Here is a 13,711-nt window from a genome sequence, read left to right as displayed (position 1 = left end):
TTATAAAACTAAAATTTCCTTACTTATCCTACTTGTAAGGCTCAGTCTGATGAGTATGCTTAGAATATGCATCATTTCATACAAAACACAACAAGCAGGCAATAATGTCTCCTCACATTCAGCAGCCAATAATTCAGTTCCACAATGTGGAACTGTTGTCTCCAAGTTGCTTATAGCTCCTTCCGCTCCCAGAATTTTCACTGAAATTTGGACTACTCTCAGACAAAAACTCTTGCTGACATCTTCTATTTGGTATGAAATAATGACATTATCATTATAATTTGTTCTGTTGTTTAGTGATCATTTAACTGCTTAATATTATAGTATGACACCAGCAGAAAAAATTCTGTTCCTTTTTTTACCTTCCCATTATAGTCACCTAGCACCTTAGAATGTGCTGTACCTAGACTGTTTATCTGAAAAGGGCAGAGTTTGGCTTCAAACATTTACTATAACAAGATGTTTGAGAGGCTTGAGAATGATATACTCAGATCTCTTAATTCAGGAGAATGCTCTCTTCATGTATCAATTTTATTCAGAGGAACTGCTCCTATTTCTTTATGAGAAAGAACAAGTGTTTATCTGTTCTAGGTGATAGATAAACACATCTTATTCTAGATAAATTCTCTTTAGTCTTAGCAGAGGGAACATGTTGGAAGTCTTCTATGGAGTTGGGTAGTCTTATCAAGATGTGTTTTTGCATCTTATACAATGCCAGTGGGCAAATGGTCCACAAGAGAGTTAATGCAGGTTTCACACTGTTCAGCTGAACTAGACTGAATTTACAGTTTACATTCCTGTGTCACCATATTTCATCTAAACTCTGCTTCACTTGGAATGAATTCAGATGATTATCCCTTCAGCCACAGTCATTTTGAAATATTAAAAAACACTAGAAGAGCAAATGTTATTTTCTAAGTGGCTTCTTTACTGCTTTGATCTTTCTCTACTTCTACTATATAAAATACATCCATATAATATAACTTCCTCTGGTTAAAGTTATATTTTGTGTGTTAAGGCTTTCATATTAAGAAAAAATAATTCTTTTTTTTTTTTTCTTTTTTTTTTTTTTTTTTGCTAGTTAACTTATAACTTTACAGCTAGTTAATTTATGACTTCACATACAATAAAAGAAAAAATGCAAATTCCATATTTGCTGGATGAAAGAAAGATGTAAAAGATAATATATTGTGAAATATGACTGATACAATTGTTCAAGTACTATGTTAGCAATACAGTTTCAAGCGATATATGTTTGAATAACAACTTGAAAATGTGAGGGTAACAACGTAAGGAAATATTATATACAGCATTTAAAAGAGTGACCCTGATATTTAAGAGATTATTCTCTCTTTTCATATCAGACCTCTGGATCCTATTCCAACTGTGAGGGGACTTGGGTGACTGTCATTAATGATTCAACTTTGAACAGTTCCCTATTGTTTTGGAAGAACAGGCATATCTCTACCTCATTTTCTCTTTTTTCATTTTTACCACTTGGAACCATTACTCTGGTCACTGATCTTGGGCTACATGCTAAGAACGGTGAAATATAATTAAATGTCAGAAAATTCAGGCATATTTAAAGCTCAAACCCCAAAAGATACAGTTCATGCACTGATACAAATAATTTTTAATTTATCTTTTAAGCCAGGATATTTAATTTATAAAGTGATATTAGGTCATTGTAGACCGCAATATCAAACTCTAGGGACTTTTTTATAAAGTTATCTTCAAATTTGCTAGTGGAACACTAAAAAATAAAGTAATAAAAGAAATTTATATGTGCTTTCTCATCTAACTAGTTGTGTGAAATATGTTATTTTAGAGTTTTCCTAGTGTATTACTTCTCTCTACAATTATACTCTGCCTATACTTATATTATATTCTTATATTCTGTCTGTACTTTATATTCTGCAAAAACAACCCCATGGTCTATAATTTTGAAAGTTCAGATTCATAAGATATTTTCTCATATTGCAGTTTTAATTCTCCTCTGATTAGTCTTATTATTTTTAAATGCAGTATGCATGATACAAGGTTTATGTCTTTTTTAACTTGACTTCAATCTCTCTTCTGATACTTCATAGTTCTTCTGCTTTCATATCAGATCCTGTAAATGAAGAGTGTCTTTATATGTCCACATTGGTCCCATTAACATTAATAGTAAATGCATCTATTCAGCAAGCTTAGAATATAAACTAAATTTTTTATTTCTCTCTCTAGAATATATTTTTGTAAATTCAGAGCATACAGATGTCTGGTTGATAACCCATTCATCTGAAATTTAAGTGAACTCACACTATAGAATGGACTTTAGACTTCCATATAATTAAGTGTCAGGAGACTCAAATAATTTTCCAAGGTCTCTGCTAGCTAGTAGAAGCTCCTTCCTTTCTCTTCTTCTGCCTGATTGTTCTCATATATGCATTTACAGCTCCTGAAAAAAGGAGTTTTGATTTCACTTGGATTTAGAAATTAATGAAGAAAAAATCCAAATTTTTATATTTATTGTGGTTATTAATATTTAGTAGTGAACATGAATACATATCTAAAGACTTGGAAACTTGTCATGGCTTTAGTGACAGATTAAGCAAAAATGGCTATGACAGAAAAATCTAAATATGGAAGCTTGGTCAGGCCATGATTCTTGTGCACATTTTCTAGAGCCAATTCCTCATCATCTTCATATCTGGTTTTGATCACTGTGAGGAGACTGAATATAAATGCCTAGTTTGTTACCATTGCTATATCTCTCAATTTTTTTAGAAACATCGGCTGAGTAGATACTATTTGATGGCAGAAAATGTCCTTCACATTTTCCCTGTGGGTATATATAGAATAATAAGTAACAATTCACAGGGATATTCTTCTCTATTTACTGTTAAACCTCAAAACCTTAAAATCTCAGGAAGTCCTTTTGTGCATTTTACCACAGAGACTATTTTCACTTGGAAAAAGAACTGGACCTTTTGAAAATGTTCCCCCCCAATTTTTTTTTTTTTTTTTTGATGGAAACCTGAGCTTTTGGTTAAATATTTCATAAAAGAATAAAGAACTTTAATTTCAGGAACAATAGAAATGAAACCCATGAACTAAATACGTCTGTCTGCGATCACTAAATATCTCATTTTTGTAGTATAGCTGTCATACCTCAGGAGAATTCTAAATTCAATACCTTTGATTGTCATTCTCCTTCATGGATGAGTTTCTCTAGCCTAGCTATTATCCTATCACTTACTGGATTTAAGAAAGGGCAGTTTATTTTTTTCAGAAAAATATTGCTCTGTTTTAGTAGAGAAATTTATTATAGCTTTCCTCCACACAGTCTGTAAATCCTTCCCACTATAAAAAAAAAAACAGTTTAAACCCTATTTGCGTATTCATTTTGTTGATAGTTATAGTTTGAGAGCTGCTATTTAACATGATCTGATTCACTGTTCATGTAAGTCAAAGGAAATTGGCCTTTTATGGAGCTAAGAAAAGTGTAATATATACAGCTGAAAAAAAAATCGTGTGAAGTGTGAATTTATCATTAGCTGTCATCATCCTCTTATTTTTCTTCTCATTTCAAGAAGCATTATTATCTGAAAGGGAATAATCTGCAAACTCTTTAGAGGGTTCAATAATCTACTCCTTTAATATGTCCAGTAACAAACATAGATCCGGATGGAGCCAGTAAACTGTGTATTTGTTTAACAAGAAGGATGGCTTCTCCATCCCTCACTCCCTTTTACCATACAGGTTTTTAGTCTAGTGTGAGATGAAATATCCCCAACTGATATAGCTAACAATTTAGGGTTTGTTATTCTTATTCAACCTCCCAGAATTCAGCCCATATTTGATCCTCTTGCACTTTTGCTGCGAGGGGAAGGAATATATTAAAACAATCTTTGAAGGCATCAATCAAAGTGAAAACATCCCTAAACCAGAAGCCCTTTCTGAGCTCCATGTACATGCCTGCCTTTACCTTAAAGGATAAGATGCTAGTAGGCACAAGGGGATTTTAGCACAAACACATGGAGTTTTTTACACAAGCTCTTACTCTTCAATTCAGGACCTGGCCATTTCTCTTTGAGTTTGACAACCCTTTTGACTTTCAGGTGAGGAAAAGAGGTTTGTTGAAATTAGTCATCTTGGAAATGACCTGAAAAAATGCAAAGGTAAAACATTATTTCTAATAATAAAAATGCAAATACACTCCATAGGACGCTCACCTACCACAATCAAGTGTTTAAAATCCCTTTAACCTTCAATAGATTTACTTTTTTCAGGCATAGTTTAAAATCATAACCCTGCAATGCAGAATGTATAGTGGATGTGATTAATACATGCCTTGGGTGTGCTGCAGGCATTTGTTCACATACACACAGTCTGTTATCAGTCAATGCAACTCTGCTGTTGTCATGTTTTGTTGCTTGTTTATTTGACCATGTTCTTCGTTCATCCCTTTCTATAAATACACATATATATATATATAACCATAAAAAGTAAAATGCCATTGAATAGATTTTTATATACAACATCTTTTAGAAAAGATTTCCCTCACTTGATAATTACTAATTTTATTGTTCAGTCTCTATGCAAATATCAAATGCTTATCCAATTAGTCTTTCTGTTTCCAGCAATAACTGAATAGCTAATCATGACTGTGATCACTAGAGCAAGCTGCTTATTTTAATATTCCAAGTCAAGATGAGAAACCACCCACAACCTATTTATCTTCTTTTTATGAATTCCAGTATAGTTATGAACTAGAAGAACAGAAAGGGACTGAGATCGGAGCTATCACTTACTAGCCAAAGTACAAACTGGAGTGAATGCTTATTTACTGAAGACATAAATTAGATGTCTTTAGTACAAACTGGAGTGAATGCTTATTTACTGAAGACATAAATTAGATGTCTTTAGATGGACAAAGGAAAAATTATAAAAATACAGTATGTATGTATCAAAGGAAAACTCTTATGGATTTGAAACGATACTGTATTCATTTGGTTTCCCAGAAACTACCCTGGTCCTATATTACCTGAATATTCAGTTAACCTGATCATAATTTTACAGTGCTTTATAACTCAACTTCTTTTCTCCTCCTTTGCTTCTCTGACTGTCACTCTCATTGTGACTATGGTAGCTTTAGAAAGATAGACTAGGGGGGAAGGGGTTGGGAGGATGAGGGCTTCTTATATAATGTATTGAAAACCCCAAGGAACATTGCTTTATTTGTTTTTGTGTGTACAAAACACAGAGGTTAAGCACTCTGCTCCAGTTACTGGGCTCCTTACAGCGCCCTGAATTATAAAACTGAAACCAGCCAAATCAGATCTTCTTTGGAGATGGTGAAAGCAAGTTCTGAACTTGATCAACCAATATAGAAATACAGAAGTCTGGACTACTTTATAACTTCCTGTAATTCATTTTACCACATTAATTGAGACAGAGATAAATTTGTACCTTAATTTTCCAACAAGCAGCAACTGGGTACTCTGTAGTTTCTCACAGAATGCAATTCAGCCTGTGCAGATGGCCTGCACAGGGATGACACATCACTTAAGTCTCAATTAGCTCCTCACTGCAGAATTTAAATGGGATTATGTGATACATAAAACCTTGCTAGCACTGTCTGAAAAAAGGTGATTTACAGCTTCTGAAATTAAAGGCTAACATCTAACGAACCAGCAATTTAAGTACTCTATCATATCCTTTCAAAAATTTAATGATACTGGAATACAATATTTTCTTTGAAATTTTTATTGAAAAAAATTTTGGCACATTCAGGAACTCTACTTCTCAAAGTCTGGCAAATGACCAGAAATACCACATCCTTACTGACATGTTTCTCATCTGTGTTTTCTGAGAAGCATTCATTTTTTCTGCAGCTGTAGGCTGCACCACTTCTTTTTTGTCTGCTGCAGTATTTTTAATTCACAAACAGCAAACCTGAAGCCATCATGTTTTGCTCAACCTAGATTAAAGAGCAATAATGATAGCTGAAATGTTTATTTCATGTTCTAGTAGGGACATACATCTCCAGCCACCAAGGCAGCTGATAGTCTCATGGTCCTTCTAGACTGATTGCAGTACTTAGACATCTAATGGTTGCAACAAAAGGCAAAGACAGATTTGCAGAAAGGGTTTTTTGCATGTTACATTTATTAATGGCAAGACAGTTCTACAGAGACACCAATGAAAAAAGAACAGTTTACTTCTATTCATTGGAAGCTGAACAATTCATTGATTTTTAAATTACCCTCCATTCTTACAAGATGCTTTACAGCTGTATTTTATTGACTGTCTTTTTCCTCATATAAATAGCTTGCTCTTCTATTGAAGTCTACTGAAACAGTGAGGTTTACCCTGAAGCCCAAAAGAGCAAAATCTGTTAGCATGCTCTTGTGTGGTAGAATTGTTTTCTGGAGGAATTAAACTATATTAGAATATATAAATTTATTTAAATCTATCTGACAAAACCTCTATCTCTGCTTCCTTTAAGCCTCTGATGTTCTAGTGTTCTTGCTGCTCCATTTTTTGATGCAACAATCTCTAGTTTTAAAGAAATCTCTAGTTTTTATGCAAAAATCTCTGTGTTTTGAAGAAAGATTCTAAAAGCATTAAGAGTTTGTAAAATGTTATAGGCTAAAGTAATCCCTAATGCAAGTTACCTCCATTGGTAAAGATCTTGGAAGCAGAAGGTTCATTAGACTCTAAACATTAAACCAGTTTTAATTCTTAGTTTATTGGAGATTCTTCCTCTCGGTATGTGAAGATGTGTGCCATGAAACTTTAGTTAAAAAAAAAATAAAATAAATTACCTTCTGCAACTGCTTTTCATTTCTATAGAGGGAAAATGGACAGCGAAAAGACATCGTTCTGCAAAGGGATTTAAAGGATGATCATGGAAGGCCAACTACACAAAATATGAGCATCAACAATAAAGATCTAAAGCCATCCATACAGGTGTGATCAGAAAATTATTAAGCAGGAACCAAAAGGTGACATTATATGTGTAGTCAGCATTAATAAGATCCTTTTTGGAATATCATAGTCAGTTTTTCACTTTAAAACTTGTTAGTGTTTAGGGATGATTTGCAAAAGTGGTACAAAAACTGAGACACAGTTTCACCAAACTTTTGGTTTAGCCCTTGCAAGTTGGGCTGTATTAGATACAGACATATACATCAAGGTATCTGTAGTGTTGATATCTACAAATGGCCTAAATGATTAAGCTTCCTTTATATTCAGTATGTATTTTAGGCTTCACTGAATTACATAGCTGTCTAGTGCCTTTCAGATGCTTGTCCTCTATGTATCATTCTAAGTGGTTGTGTCTCCTGCATGTCCTGTGTCACATTTACTAGTCCAGTGTTGATATCTCAAATGCTCTAGGGTATCTAAAATGGCATGAAATACTTATAATTGTGCAATTGGACTGCGACTTTAATCATTATAATTGATGGCATGCTGAGAGATGTTTAGCTCATTCTAAAGCAGATGCATCTGCCTAAAGACTTTGCTAAGAGCCTTTGAATGTGTTGATTGTATCTCCATGGACTGTAATGAAAGATTAGATGTCTAGCTAGTTTACATGTAGATACCTATGTTACAGAAAGCTAAATGCAAATATCTGAGTCTAGAGCTGGAATTTCACCCACAGTCTTCTTGGGCACTTAGGAGAGAAGATGAAAGAATCATAACCTATCTAAAAATATGTAAAGAAGATAATGCATCTGAGGGAGGACTTTTCAGTGTAGAATATATGAGCAATGGTAAGATATAAAGTATGAAAAATGAATCTAGAAAAAAAATTAAACTTGAAATCAGATACATTTTAAGAGCAAAACCAATAAAGCACTCAACAGTCAAGGCTTTATGGTCCTGTCAGGTACTGGAAAGAACCTGAATGAAGATTCACTTTATGGTTTTCCTGCAGGTCTCAATGTTTTTGTAAGACGTAATAGACTACTAACAAAAATGGAGAATAATTAATTAATTTTTTGTTACCTGAAGGTCAGCATTAAGCAAAATGACAGAGTGGATTATCATAACAGGTATTTTGGCCATAAAGTCTATTGCTACATTTACACTAGATAATAAATGGAAGCATGAGATTGAGCTCTTGCCCATGACAGTCCATTTCTTTTGTTAACACAACCCCTGGCATGGCTTTGCCTCAAGTCAAATAACACTCTCGCAGACAATGTTAAGACACAGTAGGGAAAATAATATATGTGAAACCTCTGTTTCAAAGAGAAAGTTGCATGTAATAAACACAGAGAATCTAAATTCCTTTTTTTTTCCCTGCAGTAGTCAAAGATACATATGTTACTTTTCAGTATTTCACCTTATGTTACTTCCTTACTAATTTATATTTTCCACATAACTATTGATCTTCTTCCCTCCAAAATGCAAACTATCTAACAGAACAACCTGGAATGTATCTATCTTGTAGCTAAGATGTAGTAGAAGAATTAATAGTGTTCTATTGTTAGCAAGTTAGGATCAAATACAGCTCTGCACTTATAGCCGTAACAAAACAAGTACTGCTGACCCATAAGGTGAGGTTATGATAGATATAAGAAGGCTAAGTCTAAGCAATGAAATTTAATGCATCTCCTATTTTTTAATATTGCCAAATTTTATGTGAAAAATATAGAAAGTGGTATATTTCTATTAATTTTTAATACAATATCCTTTGACCATAACAACATATTTTATCAAAGAAATGTCCACTTGGTGGATATGCTATGTTATAAAGAGATGTATTTTAGCATGCATTTAAAAATATATATGTTGTGGTTTCTCTGTAATATATAAGTTTTTCATGTTCTAACAGTCGGGTTTCATTACACAATGTGTATAACTTCTTTATGTGTATCTGCTTCATAATGTGATTTATGATCTTAATGGCATCTATTTTCATACTCTTCCTTTCATAAAAATTAAATCAAGTACTATCTGTTTATCTGTATCTGTTTTTTCTCATAAGAAATAATAATTGGAATATGTCATGCAGGTCCCATAAAGCTCAGCCTGTGCAGTTCTCACACCTTTCTGTATTTGCATCTTAGCATTTTACATATAAATTTCAGAAATGAGACCATGAGCTCTTTGCTCTTGACCCTCAGACTAACACCTGTGTGGGAGGAGGCCATGAGCTCTTGACTTGGCAGTGGTTGGAAACACCCCACTCTGTCCCAAAACTGCATCTGGTGAGGGGATTACACACCACCACTCCTTAGACATAATTAAGAAAGGGTGGAAGATGCAAGGAGCAGGAGATGTGGCCTTACTGGAGAAGACATGTGGGAACATATGAAAGGAGACACAAAGGAAAGCAGTGAGGAGACAGAATGAGAGGAGACAAGGTCAGACACACAAAACAGAAAAACTGCAAAGTTCAGTTTTGGAGAAAATGGAGGAAGAAGCAAATGAGACGCGGAAAAAGACACTGTTGGAGATACATGGAGACACACTCTTGGAGACATATGGAAACACAAAGGAAAGTGTGGAGCCGTGGACGAACGACACGCCGAGACGGGTTCAGTGTGGGTGATAGAGCATCAATCAACGTGTGTCTTTATTGGTCCAGGGTACATATATTTATACAGACAATGATAATTATTGTGCCTACTAGTCACTAGCTGATTAGCTTAAGCTCTAAAGGTCGTATTCGCACGGTCCACCTACTTGCAGTTAGCTTACAGCACAAGCTTCTCATAACACTAAGTTTCTCATGCTACTATTTCTGATTCCTGTTGACTTGTTTTCAATACACGACAGTACCGTAACACAATGTTTCTCAGACCACCGTTACCATAACACTAGGTTTCTCAGACCACTATTCCTAATTCCCCTTAACCTGTTTTTGACACACCGCGGTACACAGGGCTGAAGCGTCCTTGACATTCCTCCTGTATCAGCAGCTGCGAGCAGCTGCAGGCAAACCCTAGTGAGGCCCAGCATCAGCAGCTAGAGCAGGCTCTGATCATACAATTGCTCGGTGGGCTCAGGACCCTTGTCTCTGAGCCATTTTCCAACAATTCCCCCTTTTTCTTTTTGTATGAGCAGACCCTGAGCCAACGTTCATTCAAAGATTTTCTTAATACATGACAAGGCACAACTTAGGCATGCAGGCTTACAATCTATTGGCTAAAGGTACAGGACCCTTGTCTCTGAGCCATTCTCCAACAGGAAAGCAGTGAGGAGACAGAATGAGAGGAGACATGGGCAGACATACAAAACAGAAAAACTGCAAAGAAGTGCAGTTTTGGAGAAAATGGAGGAAGAAGCAAAGGAGATGTGGAAAAAAGACACTGTTGGAGACACAGGGAGACACAATCTTGGAGACACATGGAGACACAGTCTTGGAAGAAGAATCTCCATGCCATGAGGACAAATGCTTCCGAGACCACTGCAGCCATGGATGACCTAAACTTCAACAAGGACACCCTTAATGGACTACAGCCATGGATGACCCATGCCAAAGCCCCTGAGAGCACTGCAGCCCATAGAGTAAACCCACACCTGTACAGAGAAGCAAGGAGAAAGGAAGGAGAAGTGGAGGTGTATTGGGTTTGTGTGACAAGGTTTTAGCAGCAGGGGTTGCTACAGGGTTGGCTTCTGTGAGAAGCTGCCAGAAGCTGCCCCCATGTCCAGTAGATCCAATCCCAGCCAGCTCCAAGTTGGACCTGCCGCTGGCCAAGGCTGATCCCGTCAGTGACAGTGGTAGATCCTCTGGGGTAACATATTTAAAAAGGGAAAAAAACAAACCAAACCAAACCAAACCAAAACCCGACACAACTGTGGTGCAAACAACAGCAATGGAGAGGAGTAAGAATATGTGAGAGCAACAATTCTTGTAGACACCAAGGTCAGTGAAGAAAGAGTGGGAGGAGGTGCTCCAGGTGCTGGAACAGAGATTCCCCTGCAGCCTGTAGTGAAGACCATAGTGAAGCAGGCTGTCCCCCAGCACCACATGGAGGTCCATGATGTAGCAGATATTCACCTGCAGCCCATGAAGGACCCCACACTGGAACATGTGGATGTGCCTGAAGGAGGCTATGACTCCATGGGAAGCCCGTGCTGGAGCAGTCTCCTGGCAGGAGCTGTGAACTTGAGAGAGGACTCCATGCTGGAGCAGTTTTGCTGGCAGGACTTGTGACCCCATGGTGGACCCACACTGGAGCAGTCTGTTCCTGAAGGACTGCATGCTGTGAAAGGGACCGATGTTGGAGCAGTTTGTGAAGAACTGCCTGTGGGAAGAACTCATGCTGGAGAAGTCCATGAAGGACTGTCTCCTGTGGGAGGTACCCCATGCTGGATCAGGACAAGAGTGTGAGGAGTCTTCCCCTGAGGAGGAAGGAGCAGCAGAAACAACGTGTGATGAACTGACCAAAATGCCCTTTCCCCATCCCCCTGCACCATCAGAGAGGAAGAGATAGAGAAATTGGAGTGAAGCTGCGCCCAGGTTGAAGGGAGGGGTGGGAAGAAGTTGCTTCTAATATTTAGTTTTTATTTTCTTATTACCCTACTCTGATTTGATTGGCAATAAATTAATTTCCCTGAGTTGAGTCTGGTTTGTCCACGACAGTAATCAGTGAGTGCTCTCTCTGTCCTTATCTTAACCCATGAGACTCATTATATTTTCTCTCCCCTGCCCAGCTGAGAAGGGAAGTGATAGAGTGGCTTTGGTGGGCACCTGGCATCCAGCCAGAGTCGAGCTGCCACAGGAGGAAAATAAGTAAGAAGGACTGAATAGAAGAAGGATACCACTAGTCACAGACTCCAACCTTTTGTGCTGTCCATCACCAAAGGGATTGTGAGAGCCTGAGGATAACACACTCCAACAAGATATTTTTATCAACCTGGGAGAACCATGTAAAAAAACATAGTAAGCAAACATGTTAGGTAGACAGACAAAATGACACCTTTCGCGTTCAGAATGGGGAGGGGAGAGAGGGAGGAAGGAAAAAAAAAAAAAAAGTATTTCACTTGAAATAAAGATCTATTAAAGCTCTATAACTTTGTCTACATTAATTCCTGATTATAGAGTGATGGAATTTCAATTTAAAGTGCAAGTGGAAAAGACAGAAGTAGAAGTGGAATTTGTAATTAGACTCTGACACAATTAATAAATCCTCAGTATTATACATAATACATAAACAGTACATAGACAGATTCCCAGAAAGAACTTCAATAACTCTTTAAAATAGAATAATTCAATATAATTACGCTTTTCCTTAGAAAGAAAAATACAAGCCAGAGCCTGAATCTTTCTCCTCATTTTCATAAACCTATAGTGAACAATACCTGGAGCATTTGTTCAACTTATTCTCTATTTTTTAATCATTGCATTTTCTCCCTACATACCTCATCACTGTGAATATAGTAAGATTTTTCCAGAGGTTTTGATAACTAGTTACATTTCATTCTTTAAAACAAGACAAAATAAAAAGGTCATCTTCTGACTTCTTTTCTAAGCAACAGTGAAGAGTCTTTTTCTATAGAAGTTTACTGAATATGGATTAAAAGTTCTTGTGCCTAACTGTGGGGTTTTAACTTAAAAAATGTTTTAATCGGGAAGCTACAGATAGTCTTAAACCTCTTTTACATTTAGAACTATTAGTTATAATAATCAGAGGACTATTTTGAAATTGTATTATAAGTTATTTGGTCAAAGTGACTACATAAAATTTAATGCTTGTCAGAGAAGAACAACTGTTTAAAATTGATTCTAATCCTGTGAAAGAAAATATGAAGGAAAACCAAATCAAATTGCAACAAAGACTTGTGAATTCTGTCTCTTATCTTCCCCATCAGTAACCAAAGGAGGAAAAGAGCCTTAGGTTATAAAGTTAAACATAATGTTTAAAACTTAGCCTCCTAATTCTTGAAGTTCTAGAGCTATTCTTCTTGTTCACAGTATAGCAAAGAACACAAGGCAAAACTTTCAAAAGGGTGAGACTAAATTAGGAGAATGTTTGTTATTTTCAAAAGTGAAGTTATGCCATATTTTAAGTGTATTTTGAAGTAATTTCTGTACAGTTTAGAATATAAATTTGAAAGCACATTTCTTATAAATATTATTACCATTCAATGAGATTTAAGGTAGATTTTCAAGGACACTTTTTAATCACCAGGAACACTTCTTTCTTGCAATACAGAGATCATGTCATCTACATTTTTGGAACATTTAACCTCTCCTAAACTAGCTGTCTGGATCTTTCCTTAATCACTAGAAAAGTGAGGGCAGTTCCACCTGTTTGTCCTCGATGAAAAATAAGGAGTGGATATCTATTTGTTCAGTAATAGAAAACAAAAATAGTGGGAGTCTGAACAACAGAATTAGATTAGATGCCTTGAAATAGCTAAAATAGATGCAATGATAAGCTAGGTAAATAGGTTATTTAAAATAAAGTCTATTTGCTAGGGTTTTCTGTCCCATTCTGACTTGCATATGTTTATAACTGTGTAGTTATAACTATATTATATAGTTATAACTTTATATAACTATCAACTGTAAAGTAGAGGAAAAAGTAACTTTTAAAAAATATTTAAGAACACTGAGGGATTTATATGAAAAATTTAATAAGAATTAGTTTTTGAAGTTATTATTATCTGTAAAATTCTGTGCTTGTTTTAACAGTAACAGAATGGTTAGACTGTGTTGTGACATTCACATGCCTTGTGAAATCAATGAATAGTTCTTTCA

The sequence above is a fragment of the Tyto alba genome, unplaced genomic scaffold, assembly GCF_018691265.1.
Source record: "Tyto alba isolate M040663 unplaced genomic scaffold, T.alba_DEE_v4.0 Super-Scaffold_40, whole genome shotgun sequence".
Lineage (NCBI taxonomy): Eukaryota > Metazoa > Chordata > Aves > Strigiformes > Tytonidae > Tyto > Tyto alba.
Note: the sequence above shows the minus strand (reverse complement) of the source record.